Source organism: Capra hircus, chromosome 11 (genome assembly GCF_001704415.2).
Source record: "Capra hircus breed San Clemente chromosome 11, ASM170441v1, whole genome shotgun sequence".
NCBI classification, from domain to species: domain Eukaryota; kingdom Metazoa; phylum Chordata; class Mammalia; order Artiodactyla; family Bovidae; genus Capra; species Capra hircus.
Genome location: NC_030818.1, coordinates 70476396 through 70490600, shown reverse-complemented (window position 1 = coordinate 70490600; position 14205 = coordinate 70476396). Strand labels below are relative to the sequence as shown.

The 14205-nt window shown below is 42.0% G+C and overlaps 1 protein-coding gene across 3 annotated transcripts in view; it reads left to right on the top strand.

Moving 5' to 3' along the window:
• Nucleotides 8135–14205, top strand: part of CLIP4 (CAP-Gly domain containing linker protein family member 4) — a 65683-nt gene continuing 59612 nt past the window's right edge. The window contains exon 1 of one of the 3 annotated variants that reach the window (XM_005686853.3): nucleotides 8135–8289. The gene's annotated coding sequence lies outside the window, so the exon portion shown is untranslated. Of the gene's footprint in view, nucleotides 8290–9831; nucleotides 9976–14205 lie in introns of those variants that run through there. The other 2 variants (XM_018055483.1, XM_018055484.1) reach the window with 2 other exon arrangements.

Genomic DNA, 14205 nt, shown 5'->3' with positions numbered 1-14205 from the left:
TGCAACAGAGGCACGCAGGTCCATCCTTGCTTGCAAAGATGCCAGTCTATTGTTACTATTAATAGCAGCAGTGCCTCTAAATGCAGCTCCTTATTAGGTGTGTGGTGCCTCACATGACAGGCTGAACTTGGAGAGACTTCCTTATTTGAATTCTGAGTTAGGACACGGTGAGGCTGGGGAAACATAAACCAAGGCGCCAAGAGGAGTGGAATCCCATATGGTGGGAGCAAGCACATCAGCACCTTGCCGGATGGACAGCACCCAGGGAAGCTGAGTGGCTGGTGTTTTATTTTTTTTGCTGAGATAGTGCTTTTGTGCAATAGGCACATATCCAAAAGATTGATATATTATTACATTATTATGTAATAACTAAGTGGCTAAAACAATGATATGCAGGTCTTCTTGTTATACTGCGAAGTGGTTATGAGGTATGATGGAAAAGACAGAAATAGTAGAAATAGTGTTCAGAAATGAACACCTGAAACTAATACAACTAGAGGCATCTGTAAAACTTGTCTCAACCTCATTTTGAATGCAGGTCATTATTGAGCATATGTTAAATATGAAAACTAAGCTGTGCATAAGGAAATCATTTATAAAAATCATTTGCTATTTTAAAAAGTATTGAAATTGAACTGATAAAGGCTAAGACTCTCAAGGTAGCTATTTTTAGGTGCTAAATTTCACTTCAAAATGCTTGAGTTTTAAAATGCACTTTTGTTTCGGGCTTTGTATTAAGAGAGGATACCAGATATGGAGCATAAAGCTTAGGTGCAGTTTCCATTTTGAAGAGCGCTGACAGATTCTTTCATCTTTCCCTCGTTAGAAACTCAGGTGTCTTTTCCTCATCCCAACAGGACAGGCTCTCAGTCAGTAGTGTGACATTCAAAACCACTCCTGGTTTAGCCCCACCCTACCTTTTCAGCTCATCTCCAACCATTAGGCACCATAGACCCTTCTCCACCTAGACTCTTAACTGTCTTCCAAACAAACGAGAATTTAATTTTTCTGCCTCCAAGTCTTTCTCTTACAAAGAATCATTATATATTCACGCTCTTGCACTGGACTCTCTGGGTTCAAATGCTGGTTCTGCTACTAACTACATGATCTTGGGAAAGTTATCTAACTACTCTATGCCCTGATTTCTTCAACTAGAAAGTGAAACTAAAATATTTCTCCTTTGGGGGCACAATGATTCATGCCTAGAACACACACAGCATATACTAAGCACTCGGTAAATGCTAGTTCCTCATTTATATTGCTGGATCTCATTGTTCTCTCAACTTACTTCGAAATAAATCTCTTCCTTGTAAAGTAAGTCAGGCAGAGAAAGACATATGATATCTTTGGGAGGCAAGCCCTCTTTATGTCATTTGACAAAGGAGAAAATTAAGGCTCAGAGGAGTTGAGTGATTTGCTGGGGTTTCAGAGGTAAGGGTTGATGATTCTGGGCTTCCAACCCAAGTTGCTCACTCTCCCTCCTTTACTAGAAAACAAGTCAATCTTACATCACGGCTGCCCTTAAGGTAGGAGGCACTCAGTGTACTTTTCTGGTGGTTTAATGGATCAATATGCAGTTTGGTTGCCTTTATAACTGTCATTCAGTAGTGTATTATGGTTGTGATTATCTTGATAACGATAAAGATTCTGCATGAAAAATTTTGACGGGCTTTGAAAAGATAGACTATAACTTATTCCTCTTGGGTTGAACCCCGTGTGGATCTGAGAAAGCAGTTCACATTCATTTTTACTTGAAATGTTCCCTGCTGCTGTAAATACAGTTAGATATGGAATGTTAGAACCGATTTTATTATCAGTGCTGTTTCTGTCACAAAGGAGACTTTCCCATGACTCAGTACCAGCTAATTGGTCTGTCAGTGGCTTTCTTTGTTAGGTGAGTCATTCGATCCATTGTTGACAAGGTGCAAGCTGCTTTCTACCCACTCTCAGGAAGCTCCAGTGGTTCTGACATTCTCAACCCCTAATCAAGATGCTGTTAAAGCAGCTGATGATTTACAGTGAACAAGGATGAAACTGTATTGGTTTTGTAAACAGCTGCTGGAAAGACAACTTCGTGTAGCTTTAGTGATGTATGAATGCTCCCCGCCCTCAGAGTATATGCATGCATGTGATACAAAGGCAACTTCTGAGATTTCTAAATTCCTTGCATATAATGATCTGTCTTTACTGAGAAATCTTAAAGAGCCAGGCCCATTCGATCAACAAATATTTTATTAAATTTTTACTATGTGCCAGGTGCTGTTGTAGGTACTGAAGCTACAGCAGTAACAGAAATAGACTAAAACTTCTGCCATCCTCAAGCTTCTTCTTTTAAAACTTTTTATTGGGGAAAAAAATGGCAAACATACATAGAAGGAGAAAGAATAATTTTCCTATTATTTGGCTGCAATAATTATCAATGCTTTGTCATTCTCTTTTCATCTATCCCTCCCACCATACACTTTTTTATTTTAAAATGGAGCATTTTAAAGCAAATCCCAGATATTAAATATTTTATCATAAATATACTTTAGTATGAATCTCTATCAGATAAGAATTTTTTAAATAAAAATAAAATCATGTTACTATTGTACCTAACAAAATTAGCTAAATTTCTTGATATCATTTACTATCCAATTTGGACTAAATTTCCCTTGTCTCCAGAGTTTTTTTATATTTCTTTGTTTGAATCCAGATCCAGACAGGGTGTGATATTATAGGTTGTGGAGATAGCTCATATGTCTCTTTTGATTTACACCACTTCCCCTAAGCTATTTTTTGGATGTGGTTATTCAACCTGGAGAAGTTCCCACAGTTTGGATTTGGCTGAATGAATCCTTTTGATGTTTGTGATTTTCTTTTATGTCTCACATTTTCTATAGAATGATAGATATATCTAGAAACTTGAATAGAGTCAGTTTCAATGTGTATGTTTGGTGGTAGGGGTGGGGTGGTGGTGGTGCGTATTGGAACTAATTTCCTAGTTGAAACTGGCCTGATGCTATTTTTGTGTGCTAGAGATGTTTCTGGAGGTGTTTTCATGGCCAAAAATTTGAGTGTGTGTGTTAGTTGCTCAGTCGTGTCCAACTCTCTGCAACCCCATGAACTGTAGCCTGCCTGGCTCCTCTGTCCATGGAATTCTCCAGGCAAGAATACTGGAGTGGGTTGCCATTCCCTTCTCCAGGGTATCTTCCTGACCCAGGGATTGAACCTCCATTCCTTGCATTGCAGGCTGATTCTTTACCATCTGAGCTACCAGGAAAGTCCAAACATTTGGTTGATCAGTATGAAAAACTAAGCTCTTGTACAACAGTAGCAGTTTTGATCCTGATGCTATGAAAAATTCCTTTTGTTCCTTCTTCTTTTATGCTTGACTCTAAAGAAAATTTAACAGTGGTTGTGTCATGTGATGTTTGTGAGTGGCACCAACTGGAGGGCCCCAGAAGCGGTGTCACACACAGGAACAAGGTGGTTTTGAAAAATCCATTTAGATATTGACTTCTTGGAAAGCAGGCTAACAAAAGAGAGAAAACACTGAATCTAAATGAGATCAGTTGAACTAGAATATCTGAGGGTCTTTAGGATTTATGTATTTTGTGAAAGATATCCAGGTGATTTGAATGTGCAACCAGGAATGAGACCCACAGATTAATAAGGCTTGTGAGATCTTCAGCAGGCAGTCCCCAGCTGAAGTCCTGAGAAAGAAAAAGAGGTAGATCAGGGAAAGGCAAGCCCAAAAGAAGCATCAGTAGGAAGTTCCTGGGATCTCTGGTGGCTATCGATTTGTAAGGATTTCAGTGGTGTTGATGAATTTCTTTATTAATAAATTATGTTATGAACTTTTTTAAAAAGAATGACAAGGGGGAGTTTGCTTTGTAGAATCCAAAATTATGAAAGAAGGAAGGATGATTTTATGAGCCCACAGCAGAGGAGAGTTGCTGTTTACTGACATGGGAAGGTAATGGGGAAGGGTTCTATTTTGAACATGTTATATTTGAGATGCCTATTAGTGAACAGATGTCTATTAATCTAAAGCACATTCTAGATTAGAAGCAGAGTAGGCAGTTGAATACATGCCTGAAATTCAGGCCTGGAGGCAGACGTTTTGGTATCATGAAAATAGAGATGGTATTTAGAGCCATAGATTGGATAAGATCACCTAGAAAATGAGAAATTGGCTTCATGGAAACCACATGAACAAGATTCCTACAAGACCCTTGTAAAGGTTTCTCTGAGGCATATCTACAAAGGTGGTTGCTGAGTCATAAAGAATGCTGATAGTTTTTCACTAAATATTACCAGATTGTTCTACAGAATGCAGTTTAAATTCTCATCAACAGTGCTTGAAGATTCCCATTTCCCTATATCTTTGTGAGCACTGGAGAGTATCTTTCTGAATTTTGCCAGGCTAATGGGTAAAGTAGTGACATGTTGGAGCTGACCCATGAGAACTGATGGAACACATTTCTTCCCAGTTACTTTTCAGTGGCCTCACACTGGAAGCTTGAAATCATCAGGGATGAGAGTATTTGTACCTTGGAAATTAGTAAACACTACAAATTAGGACTCTCCTTCAACTCCTATATATACCAGCAAACCAGTGGCTATCAGCAATATCACACCATCTATCTTTCCATTCTCTCATTACTAGTGAGTCTGAGCATCTCTTCTATGAGTGCTTGCCATTCTAACTTCTTCTGTGAATTCGCCTATTCCTACCCGTTTTTTACTTTTATGTTGGGTTCTCTGACGTCTTTTTATTGATTTGCAAGTTACTTACATATTTTAGATATGAATCCCTTGCTGCTTTTGAATATCTATTTTCTTCCAATTTGTCAGCTGTTAACTTTTTCCATGGTATTCTTCACTGTAGAGAAACCATGGGTATACAGTCAAATCTCCTAGTCTTTTGTTTGAAGGTTTGTGCTTTTGCAATCTTGTTTTATGAAGTAAATCCCTACCCCACATACATAAAGATTTTCTTCCACATTTCTCCTACTTTCTACCTATTTTTCAAATGTAGATCTTCAATTAATCTGGAGTTCACTCTGAATACGGTAGACATGGGGCATTCAACTCTATTTTTTCTTCTTAAATTAAGCTCATTTTCCCCAAACCATCTTCTAAATAATTTGCAACTTTTCTCATCAATTTGCAGTTCCATATTTACATATATTGAGGTCCCAGGGTCTGCTGAGTGTTCTATTTTGTGTGGCTGTTCTATTTGTTCCTGTACAAGTAGCATACTATTTTTATCACTATGTAGTAATGACATAGTATCTGCCAGGGTAGATTTTCTCTCTTTGCTCTTGTTTTTCAAAATGATTTATTTAACATTTGATTTTTCTTTATTGAAGTTTTCTTTATTGAACTTTATTGAAGTTTCTTAAAATTTGAGTTCCTGTTGGAATATTGGTTGGTATAACATTGAATTTAAAGATTAAATGGATATTTTTTACACTATAAAATCACCCTATCCATAGTATATCTTCATTTACTCAATCTTCTTTTATGTCCTTAAATAGAACTTAAAATTTTTCTCCATAAAGATCTTGTAAGTTTCTAGGTTAATTCTTAATATTATGCTTTAGAATTTTATTGATATTGTGAATGGTCTCTTATTGTCTATTATATTTCCTGGGTGTTTACTGCTGAAGTAGAGGAAACATCTGATTTTTAGAAACTGATCTTGTATTTGGCAACCTTGTTACCTTGGCCTATAACTTCTAATAGTTGATTCTGTTGCTTTTATATGCTGATGACCCTCTCTGTGAACATGCTAGGGATTTTAGGATTTGCACAGTGTTCTGATATTCTACATTTAACTACCTCTGTGTTAAATGTGTGTGTGTGTGCGTGTGTGTGTGTTAGTTGCTCAGTCGTGTCTGACTCTTCCACAGTCCCATGGATGGCAGCTCACTAGGCTCCTCTGTCCATGGAATTCTCCAGGCAAGAATACTGGAGTGGGTTGTCATTCCCTTCTTCAGGGGATCTTCCTGACCCAGGGATCAAACCCATGTCTCTTACGTCTCCTGCATTGGCAGGTGGGTTCTTTACCACTAGTGCCACCTGAGAACTACCTCTGCTAGTTGGGCTCCAATCTGGCACCCCAATTCTAATAGCTAGATGTCTCTTGTTCACTTGCATTCTGGAAATGAGCCCCTGTCTTCCTCCCTGTGAATCATATCCAGCCCTGAGCCCATGTACAGGAAGTAACACTGTGTTCTTTTGATTTTTTTCCCCCCACTCTTTTCTCATGGACTGCGGTCCTGTTAAACACTGAACAGACCTTCTGGATGCTAATGTTCTGTTTGTCTACTCAAATTTCTCAAAGATCCCTGCTACTCATGCAGCATTCCTGTGTCCTGAATGCCCCCAAAGGACAGCTGTGTAGATAACACAACACAGTGAATCAACACAGGCCTTCCTGTTACACAGACTTGGGTTTGAATCCTATTTCTGTCCGAGGATACAGTGAATGAGTTCCACAGCCTCCTGGAGTCTGAGTCTTCATTGGTAAAGTGAAACCAAGTAAGACCCGAAAGATAGGAATCAAACTGTGCTCATATTGAGCATAATGAGTCAATAATACCCCTGTCTCCACACTGATGCTGACTATTGATTCTGGTCAACTTCTGGGACTGCGGATTATTGCTATATTGTCCAAGAACCTTGTTGTGCCTTCAGATATAATTGAACCTCAGCAGCTGTGGCTGGACCATTTCCCCATGTGCTTTCCCACCCCTTTGATTCATGTTCCAAATTCTGGCTCCATATCAGTGCCCAGCCCGACTCTTGGTTTGAGAACTGTATAGCCCATGGGGTGTTTCAAGAAGCAGGACTCCAACGAATGCTTGCATCTGTGATCATGGGCTAGGGAGTAACCTTGGTTTCTTGAGTAAAGGCAAGCAGGTGAGTGGGAGATTCTTTCTCTAATGGCTTCGTATCCTTGGAATTTGCCAATGTACTAGACAGTATTTGGGTAAGGCAGAAAAAGGCAGTTGCCTGGCTGGTTCTAACACAGACTTTCATTATAGTGAGGAACAACGCAGCCAGCCACACCCTGTCACCCACTCGGAGTGTTCTCAGAGGGATAATTTAAATCAGCAATAAAAGTGAACTGTATAGGTGGAAAGTATAGCAACTTTTGTTACATAGAGAACTTTATGAGTTTCTGTGGCTCACTGACAATAGGGCTTATTTCAGTTCAGTTCAGTTCAGTCACTCAGTCATGTCTGACTCTTTGAGACCCCATGGACTGCAGCCCTGTCCATCACCAACTCCTGGAGTTTACTCAAACTCATGTCCATTGAGTCGGTGATGCCATCCAACCATCTTATCCTCTGTCTTCCCCTTCTCCTCCTGCCTTCAATCTTTCCCAGCATCAGGGTCTTTTCAAATGAGTCAGTTCTTTGCCTCAGGTGGCCAAAGTATTGGAGTTTCAGCTTCAACATCAATCCTTCCAATGAATATTCAGGACCGATGTCCTTTAGAATGGACTGATTGGATTTCCTTGCAGTCCAGGGACTCTCAAGAGTCTTCTCCAACACCACAGTTCAAAAGCATCCATTCTTCGGCGCTTAGCTTTCTTTATAGTCCAGCTCTCACATCCATACATGACTACTGGAAAAACCATAGCCTTGACTAGATGGGCCTTTGTTGGCAAAGTAATGTCTCTGCTTTTTAATATGCTGTCTAGGTTGGTCATAGCTTTTCTTCCAAGGAGCAAGTGTCTTAATTTCATGGCTCTAGTCACCATCTGCAGTGATTTTGGAGGCCCCCCCCCAAAAAAATAAAGTCTTATTTATTTACAGTTCCTTAAAGTCAGCCAAGGGCAGATTGCCTTCCTTCTTTCAACCAGTTAAACAGGTGGGTGGGGTCAGACAAGAACTGGGTGTGGTGAGAACAGAGAGAAGGAGCAGGAAACCTCAAAGGGAGGAGGAAGCATCTGTGTTACTTCGTTCTGAGTGTGATGAGCTGCTGGACCTGCAGGCACAGCAAGACTGGCAGCTGACCAGGGACTGTGGGATGGTCATGGTGTTTACATATTGCATAAGCACTATGATTTTTAGTTGACAGCATGCTCAACCTGATTTGACAACGTGATGTGACTGTTGCAAGTGAGTACTTTCATATTCTGAGCTATGCTAATAGAAGCACAAGACCAAGAAAGAGGTGGCAGTCTCTCCTCTCTGCACTCAACAGGACATCCCATTCATTCCTGGGCGTCACAATTAAGAGAGCTCTAGACAAGCTGGGATGCACCATAAAGAGGCCCTTAAAATGCTGGTGAGTGGATATTAACAGAGTCATGTATGGAGCAGCCTAGCAGCACTGAGCATGCTTGTCCTAGATTCCCTGGAGTTGGGCATGATCTGAAGTCTAAAGGGGAGAAATGGAACCCATTAGGGAGGAGATGCAGGGAACAGCATTTTAGCTCTCAAGGTAGGAAGAACTTTTCAACAAGGCTAATCAAAGATAAAATACCCGCTTTCAAAGGAAATGAATTCCCGCTTACTGGAGGTGCTCAACTATGGCTACTTGGCGGGAGGATATTGTAAGGAGGGACTTAAGCACCTTTTCTAATGTCTGGAGCCAATTATTCTAACAGGAAAAGATGTTCTAGAGCCTCGGAGGACTTACTTCTGCTCCTGAAGAGCTGGGGTAGCTCTTGCCAGGCACTGTGTTTGGTCAACGTGGAAGTCCAGTGTAGCAGTTGGTGTATCAGATCAAAAAGGCCTCAGAGGGAGTTGTTATGATGTTTAACACTACTGGCTTAGGGTTATAGGCTTCAGTCACGGGAAAACATATGGACTTATTCAGTCCCTTCATTAAGGGACTGTCAAATAACACCTTTACTTTGAAGCAGGATGCCAGCATTCATCACCACTTTCTGGTTCTTAGGGGGGATGAAGAAAGGGGCCAGGAGAGAAGGGGGTGAGAAGGGAGCAACGCAGCAGGGGAAAATAAACTTCTGGGACGAATACTGGTGCATCCTCTTCTGCATCTACACTGCCATGCTGCTGCTCCTGCTGCTAAGTCGCTTCAGTCGTGTCCGATTCTGTGCGACCCCATAGACAGCAGCCCACCAGGCTCCTCTGTCCCTGGGATTCTCCAGGCAAGAACACTGGAGTGGGTTGCCATTTCCTTCTCCAATGCATGAAAGTGAAAAGTGCAAGTGGGTTGCCATTGCCTTCTCCCTACACTGACATACTTGGGTGTAATTATTCCACTTGGGTATAGCCTTGACTAGGCTTTTTACAGCAAGAACTGCAAGCAGGTAATTGACTAATGGCCCTATTTTGGGCCATGCATGGAGCGTTATGGGGGAGCCCCAAAAGGGTAAGACGTGGTGCCTGCTCCTAAGCAGAGTGTTGGAGCGCTTCTAGTCCAGGGATGAGAGACAGAGAGGCAGGTCAGATTGTTTTAGTTAAAGGCTTTGATGGAGGAGCGTCTGTACAGCAGGCCACGGGCTGCTTCCCCAAGCATGGCCTAGGGCCAGGTAGGGTTCTGCAGAGAGCCTGCCTCGTGTTGTGGTGGAAATATCCCAGTGGCGTCTCACCCTCGCAAGGTTAACGCATGAAGCTCACCAGACATTCCTGTCCTCGAACCCCAGCCTAGGTCTGCGGAGGGGCTGCGGGGGCGCAGGCAGCGGGCAGCGAGCACCGAGCACGGGCGCGCGCTCCCTTACAGTCCTCGCTCCCCGGCGCGTGCGCGGGGCCGGGACCGGGGCCTGCGCGCCGCCCGGGCGCCTGCACTGCGCGCGCGCACGGACCCCGCGTGGGGCCCGGCTCCGGCGCGCGCGACGCGGAGGTGGCAGGCGGGAGGGGCCGGACGAGGGCGGGGAGAGGCGCGGCGGGAGGCCCCGCGGCCGGCTACTGGAGACAGGCACCCGGGCGGAGAAGCGCGCCTCTTGGCCTTCTCTCCGCGCCTCTGCGTTCCCGTCGGCCGCCCGGAGAGGCCCGGAGGAGGCAGGTGGGGCGGGAGCGCGCGGGGGCCCCGGGCCGGGCAGGTGGGGGCGCGGGGGCCGCAGGGCCGGTTGGCGGTTCGGGGAGGGCGGCGCGGAGGCGCTGGAGACCCCCGGCCCCCCGGTCGCCTGCAGTGGGCGCCGTGTCGCCGGCTCCCGGAGGCCTTCCTGGGGCGGGGGCGGGGTTGGAGCGGCCCACGGGCCGGGACGTGGGTGTCTGGTTTCCGTTTCTCACCGCCCGTTTAACTTCAGGATGAGATACCGCCAGGTGTGTGGGGCGGGCCGGACCCTGCTGCGCCGCCCCAACCTTGACCGCCCCGGCGCCCTTGGGAGAGCCTCTCGCGCGCAGTGATGCGCAGCGTGCTGTGCCCAGCCCTTCGTGGTTTTCCTGAGAGGGCCCTCTTCGCATCTCTCCTGCCACCCCTTTGCTTATTAAACTGTTTGAGAAACCTTTTGCCGGAGAGAATTCAAAGATAAATGACTAAGATAAATGACTCTGCCTCCAGTCGTTCGCTACCGCCAGATTCCTTAATTCTAAATCATGGGAAGTTGGGGGAAAACACTTACTCAGAGACTGCTCGACAGAGACGCGGGTTAGACCTCATCCTTGTGAGCTGGATTGATGGGTTTATAACGTCAGCTTTCTTTTGAATTAGATGTCAGGTTGTTCATTAATCTAGAGACTATGTAGGCAATTTGGATTTTAACTCTGAGACAATGTTTTGATATGTATCAGAGGAGGATATTCTCATGGGATAATAACTTGCTGTATGTTCCCTGCTTGAGTGTGGCTCACATTGGAGCAGTATCAGAGTGTAAATTGATGCCTTTTAAATATTTCAGTGAAGAAACACCCTCCTTGTTTGAAACATCCGCGAAATACTTTAATCGTACTTCACTTTCACATTGACACTGTCATTTATGTATCTTCTGCACAACTTAAAGTCGTCTAAATGGCAGAAGATCACGCAGTGAAGGACACGGAGCAACTGTGTAGAGAAAGCAGAGAACTGGAATTGGCAGAAGTCTGCATTTTCATGATGCAAAGCCATCCTGGTTCCACCCTGTTTTGCTACCATAATTATGCATTTTAAAATACTTTCGTTTGTTATGGACAACCTGGGCGGAAAGAGTGAATCTTGAAATGGAATGAATATGTTTATTTCTGTCTTACAGAAGATTTGGCATATGGTATATTATTTATAGGATTTATTTCAGACGTTTCATATTTACCAGAAACAATCCCACCAGCAAGGCTTTTAAAAAATAATATTTATATGATGTCTTTTGTGGCTTGTAACAACTCCAGTTTTGAAACATACTAGTGATCTTCATGTAATAGAATCAACTGAACTCTTTAGCCCTATGTAAATCTGTGAACATCTGGTTACTTTTAGACTTGCTATTCCCTTGTTAATGATGCATAATTGAGTACCACCCTGGGCTTGCTTGCTTTGTTAGCCTCTGTTTTTTCATCATTTCAGGCATTTGTATATTTTCTCATCTGGAATTTGAGTCCACAGAATTTTCTATTCTGAGGGAAGTATTCCTCTGCAGTGTTCAGTACGGTGGCTACTAGCCACATGTGACTTTTGAGTCCTTGTATGGGGCTCGAGCAATGGAGGAACTAAATGTTTAATTTGTATAGACACATGTGGCTAATAGCTATCTGGTTGGGCACTGCAGTTTTAAATCATTCCCTTAGGAAGCCTTCACTGGCCCCCTTGAATCCAGCACTTATTTCAATTATATAGTAATTTTAAATTTCTTATAGGAATTCTGTTCTTAACTGTAATCTACTTGATGACATATCTATTTTCTTTACCTTTGCTATGCCAGGCTAAGACTTAGTTTGAAACGCTTGATAAATATTTGTTGAATGACTAAATGAACTTGTTGAGGGCAGGTACCTTTCATGTTCTCTGTAAGGCCCGTTGTTGTTCAGTCGCTCAGCGGTGTCTGACTGCAACCCCATGGACTGTAGCACACCATACTTGCTCAATGATTAAATAGATTTCATGTAGATAACAAATAAATGGGTTATTAGAAATACACTTAAAATGCTTATTTTGGTAAGATTATATTTTTTTGTATCTCGTGAAAATAAATACTCAGAATACTATATGAAAGTGAATGAAAGGGCCCCATGTTTCCAACTCAAGTGGATGCAGCTTGGATTTCCTGATAGCTGAGTAACAACTCAAAGATATGAGTTTGAGTAATATGCCCTTGAACTGTATTCCAAATAAATCTGAGGGCATCTCTTGGTCTCAGTGAGGTTCTTTAGTGAGGTCCTAATAGCTGTGAACCACTCTGAAGAAGTTAATGGGCAACTCCACTCACCACCATTCAGTGTTAGGGCATTGACCAGGAATCTCTGAAAAAAAATCACCAAATATTAGAACCATGTTACAAGTTGCTTTTACTCAGAGCTGATTTGGGGTGATGGAATTCCTATATAAATCATAGTTTAGGGAATTTGATTCTTGTTATTGCATCTGTTACATACACAGTTAATTAGGGCCACTTTTTTTTTTTTTAATCTTAGGTTATTTTGCATAACCCATTATCACCAATTAGCCGTAGTAGGATTTAAAATGAAAATATGTGCTCAATCCAGCTCATCACAACTCTAGATTTGACCAAGATTTTCCCAGATCTTTAGATCCAGAAGTCACTTTCAGGAAAGGATTCTAAAACTATACAGAAGTTTGTAGAGATGTACAGTTTTCTTAAGTGGGTCAAAAGGTAGAAGGTTGGGCTTTTCATGACAGAAAGGAAATGGGACCAGGGGAAAAAATGCAATGTAGACACAAAATACCTTTTAAGAATGTTCACTACAGTGTTCAGGTAATATTGTAGCTTCTTTGGGTTTGAAATATCTAACATGTAAAATAAAGTTGATTACATCTTGTTGAATGAATCATCTTTCCACCTTGAGTCTAGGATTTGAATATTTATTAAATGTGTATATTTAATAAATCATTGTTAAATGTGTTTTTGAATGGGAAACTCCACTTTTTGAAAGGGAAGTTTTGAAAAGTGGCTTCTTAACCAACTCAGGAAGAAAACCACTTAATTATTTTATTGAAGAATTAAGAGTATGAAAAACATGGCTGAGTCCCAAAGTGTGACTGTAGTCAAAGATTAATCTTCCTAAAACAGCTTGAATTAGGACAGTCTCCTTTTAAAGAGTCAGTGATTTCCCACTGCTCATGGAATTAACTGGTTGGTATTTGATCAGGTATATAAAGCATTACTGAGGAGAGTCCTAAAAAACCATGACAGCCTCACCTCTTTCTGGATGTGCCCAGTTCCAGCCTGCTGTTCCTTTGATGGGCTTTGCTTTTAAATTTCTCCCTACTCATCTTTCAAGACACTTCTCAAATAATGCTTTTTTCACTGCACCGTTTCTCATTCTCAGGAGCTCCTGCTGCAAACGTTCCTTGTACTGAGATTATGGAAGACATTTAACTCAGTTTTATCAACTATAGTTATTAGTACTATTTTACTCACCCTAGTTGATTGTAAGCTACCTAATAAGCAGGGGCCATATTTTACTCATTTTTGTATTCTCTGAAACATCTTGAATAGTGTAGTGCCTTGTACAGATTAATATTATTAAACTTTATTTCTGTTCCTTGGCTTCAAAGGACACTTCATACCTGGTATAGACTGTTTGCCCCAAATTTACTGCTAATTTGTAGAGGCCAACAAGCAGAAATCCTGACTGACTTTGAATACAGGGCAGCTGCAATATTGAAGGAGAGGCTTTCCTTGTGGTAGGCGCTGCTTTTTGGAATTGTTAGTATTTGAGGAAGTTCACTATGCCATATGGCAACAATTTTTCCCATTTATGTGGCCAGGTTAATGTCAAAATGATTCGAAGTATTGAGTGGTGAGACATTTTAGCATCCAAGAAACCCTGAGAGCCTTTAACATAGTAACACTGGATTAAGTTATTTAATATATAATATCCATGACCATGTAAACCTGTACCTTATGAAAAAAAGAAATTGCCTTACTTTTTACCACTTTCTGCTAGTATTTAGAAAACATATGAATCTAATTGGAAAGAAACCACTTATCTCAGAAAGGTGACTGCTTGGAATAGGGTGGTGGTGGTAGGGAAGTGTGATATGTTAAGGTGATAAACTACTGGTTAACCAAGTAGAATAGAGCACACATTGAGTAGTATCTAGCCTAGCATTATCTGCTACACTATCAGTTAACTATCT